The sequence below is a fragment of the Carassius carassius genome, chromosome 38 (assembly GCF_963082965.1).
Source record: "Carassius carassius chromosome 38, fCarCar2.1, whole genome shotgun sequence".
NCBI classification, from domain to species: domain Eukaryota; kingdom Metazoa; phylum Chordata; class Actinopteri; order Cypriniformes; family Cyprinidae; genus Carassius; species Carassius carassius.
The window spans coordinates 11,607,876-11,611,775 of NC_081792.1; the positions used below are offsets into that span (position 1 = coordinate 11,607,876).

The 3,900-nt window shown below is 37.6% G+C and overlaps 1 long non-coding RNA gene across 1 annotated transcript; it reads right to left on the reverse strand.

The window, feature by feature from the left end:
- Positions 1–2,781: 2,781 nt before the first annotated feature.
- LOC132119012 (uncharacterized) lies at positions 2,782–3,292 on the reverse strand. The gene is made up of 3 exons (XR_009426099.1): positions 3,249–3,292; positions 2,973–3,065; positions 2,782–2,889 (listed from the first exon to the last, which is right to left on the reverse strand). It is a non-coding gene; the product is annotated as an uncharacterized LOC132119012 (long non-coding RNA).
- Between the last annotated feature and the right edge of the window lie 608 nt (positions 3,293–3,900).

Below are 3,900 nucleotides of genomic sequence, written 5' to 3' on the forward strand. Positions count from 1 at the left end.
GCCGTTCAAATCACTTCGTGAGAATAGGAGTATGTGCAACTGGATGGTAGTCATTGAAGCAGGATGGAGACGGCTTCTACAGGACTGGATTGATGGTGGTAGTTTTGAATTTAAACATTCTTCGAAACATTTGGGGTAATTTAAGTAAGTCATTAAAATATATAACACTGTTCTAGTGGTGTTTTAGATATTTTAATATAAAAATTATACATATTGTGCCTTTAAAATTAAACCCAAAAGACTGAGTCTCACTGTATCGCTCAGGCTGCACTGCAGTGTCTATTCACAGGTGCGACCCCACTACTGATCAGCACGGGGGCTTTGACCTACTCCGTCTCCGATCTGGGCCGGTTCACCCCTCCTTAGACGACCTGGTGGTCCCAAGCTCCCCCAGGAGCACCATATCGATACTGAACTTAGTGTGGACACCTGATCAACATAGTCCACTGTAGCCCAGAACCCCTGATCTCAAGCGATCCGCCAGCCTCAGCCTCCCAGCAGCTTGGATTACAGGCGCGCGCCACTGCACCCGACGAGAGCTGCAAGCATCAGCGCTGATACTCAATCTAGTGCTCACTGAGACCTCGAGCGCAGCACAGCACAAATTAGTTTTTAAACTTGGTACATTTTTACAAGTCACTGGTACTTTTGGATAGCTTTATTCTCCTAATAGATAATCAAAACGGTGCGTTTATAAATGTTTCAACATAATTTTAATCGAATCACAAAATCACTTTTTTCACCACCACACCTGATAGTTGTTTCATCTAGATACGCCATTCATGTTAAGTAATTGCCTTGCATAAAACCTTTGACATAATTTAACTATTACTGTCAAAATTAGCGTGTTAATACAGGCATCTTTATTATAATTTTTTTTTTCAGTTCAACGCGTTAAAAATATTTAACTCAATTAACGCAGGGGCGCAGCCAGGGCTTGCCACTCCATTCACAACTGCCGTTTCTGTCAATTTTCTCTTGACAAGAAGTGCATTTATTCAGTCACAGACCGTCTTTACAATCATGTCAAACCGGATACGTTTGAGACGCGCTCTTCAACTTCACTTCAGCGTCAGGCGCGAGTCAAACGAGTGCGTATACGATACTGTTATGGCAAGCCAAATTATTTATAAACACCTGCTCGGGCGTCTGATTGTACACTGTCACGTCAAAAGCATGCGATTTAACAGCAAAACGTGCATCCTTGAGTGTGCACTTTCATGAAGTCAACAACAACCTTCTTCGTGTTCTCCACATTCAGAGAGAGATTGTTGTCACTGGATTACCTGGTCAGGCGGCTCACCCCGCTCCTGTAGTTTGTCTCATCTCTGTTGCTAATGAGACCCACCACAGTCGTGTCACCCGCTAACTTAAACAAGAGGTTGAAGTTGTGTGACAGTGTGCAGTCAAGGGCCAGCAGAGTGAAGAGGAGGGGGATTAGCACACATCCTTGGGGGGCCCCAGTGTTCAGTGTGATGGTGCTGGATGTGTTGCTGCCGATCTGTTGCCAGTTGCACAGCGAAGTGTTGATGCCCAGCTGGACCAGTTTGTGAATAAGCTGTTGAGGGATGATAGTGTTGAATGCTGAACGGAAGTCTATGAACAGAATTCTGACGTATGAGTCTTTTTTTGTCTAAATGTGTGAGTGCTGAGTGGAGGGCAGTGGCGATGGCATCATCGGTTGAGTGGTTAGACCGATAAACAAACTGGTAGAGGTCCAGGGAGGGTACGGTGTACATTTTAGGACATCCTCAGACCTCACTCATCAAATGAAAAGGCATCATGCCTCAGACTAAAAGGCTTCAGTCATGGGACAAAACGGCATCGCGCCTCTGACTGAAAAGCTTCAGGTCTCAGGAAAAACAACGTCAGGTGTCAGGTCTCATACAATTAACGTTATGTATCAGACTAAACGGACTCAGACAAAAAGTCATCAGATGAAACGGACTCAGGCAAAAAGTCATCAGACTTTTACTTTATACTTTTTTTATTGTAATGTAAAATTTTATATTTTGTATAATGAAAGTATTTAAATAAAATGTCCCTGAAAATAATTTGACAGACACAATGAAATAGTTGACAATGAAAAGTATTTTTATATTAACTCATGAAAAAATCTTATTTGTTATATCATACAATGTATCAAATGTAAATATACACAACTAGTAAAAGAATATGCATATCATATACATTACAGAAGATTTAATACAAAAAGTATTCACCTTGGTATGTACATATTTCTAATTAATAGCAAGTACAATATATATTTATTGTTATAATTTGTGATGTATCTAATATGTTACAAAAGATCTACTACAAAATATGCTACATACTACTCAACTACATAAAGTATATATTTACTATGAATGTAAAAATAAATCTTAGGTTCATACTATAATATGAACAGAATCTGTCCATTCATACCACTGATACACATCCAGGTAAACGTTATAATAGCACTTTCATTGATGCTATGAAGGCATCATCTTGCCAGATCATCTGTATTATGAAATCTGATTTTGTGTCAGTCACAAAGTCACATCAGTGTAGACCAGTGTCTGCAGTCTGACCTTGTACCTGCCAGTAGTACTTCTGGGTATCTTTAAGTTTGGCTAGTACTCTTTGAATTTTCATAAATGGAACCTGAGCAATGTTTTCAGCAGTGGCGCTTTTTACCTCCACTAGTCTAAACTGGAATGTTTCAGATGGATCATTAACATCAGGAACACCTGCAGCTATAGGGGGACATTGGTATGAAAGTGGACTGCCGTGCCAAGAGGCACAACTCTACTTTTGACATGCCCTCAAGTATGTGTGGCAGCAAAGGCTTGGGATTAATCTGACTTAGTTTTGCACCAGAAGCCAAGACATCAGCATCTGGAAGGGGACCTAAAAAAATGAACACAAATGATGAGTCGTGAAGACATTAAGCTATAGCTGTGCGCACACACACACACAGAGTTGTGAATTACCTGTGTAAGCCTTTTATGGGGTAGAATTGATTCCATTCTTCCCAACTGATTCTGGTTTCAGGACACAAAGTTCACTCACTGCCTCTGGATGAACTCCCTTAATATGAAAAAAATACAGTAATAGTTAAAGATCGTTTACTGATCTTGGGTGGTTTTAATTTATACATTTGTTACTTAATCTGCACTCTTGTTCATTATTAGTCTATGATTTTTTAATGTATACATATACTTTCTTTGAGTTAATAGTGTTCTTACCAATGCAGAAAAGAAAAATACATGCCTGTGCTCTTGGACGATGCCATCTCTATGGCTAACTTGATTTTATTCATCTTCTTAGATGCGTTTCACTGCAAGATAAAAGCATTAGATCAGATGCTGTTAAAAATAAATTTTTCATTTGTACAAGGATATTGTATAACATCAGTGAAGAAGTACATTATCGATTAAACTTAACGGTAACACTTCCTATGAAGCTCGTATTTAAAACAAATTATAAGAGTATTCTTATGGCATTATAATGAATGAATAATGTATTAGAAAAAAACTTTGTAATATGTCATATCATCTCATGAGTAATCATAACATTTTTAATGTGTTATAATTTAAGTATAATTTACTTATTTGTGGTTATAGAATTTAAGATTATGATTTATAATACGAAATGAAAATAATGCATCCACTTAACTTACAACAGAATATTTCCCTTAGATATAATACAAGTCTCATATCTTGGCATTGTTGTTTTGTTACTTTACTCAAAGCAGGCAAATACCACTATAAATAACTTCAACAATAATAATGAAAATAAAAATATTATTTTTCCTTAAACAGCCATCATATCAAAAATCTGATCAGATGAATGTGTAATATGTAATACTTTTACCAAATTTATTGTAATATCAATAAGATAGTAAGATACTGTATATAT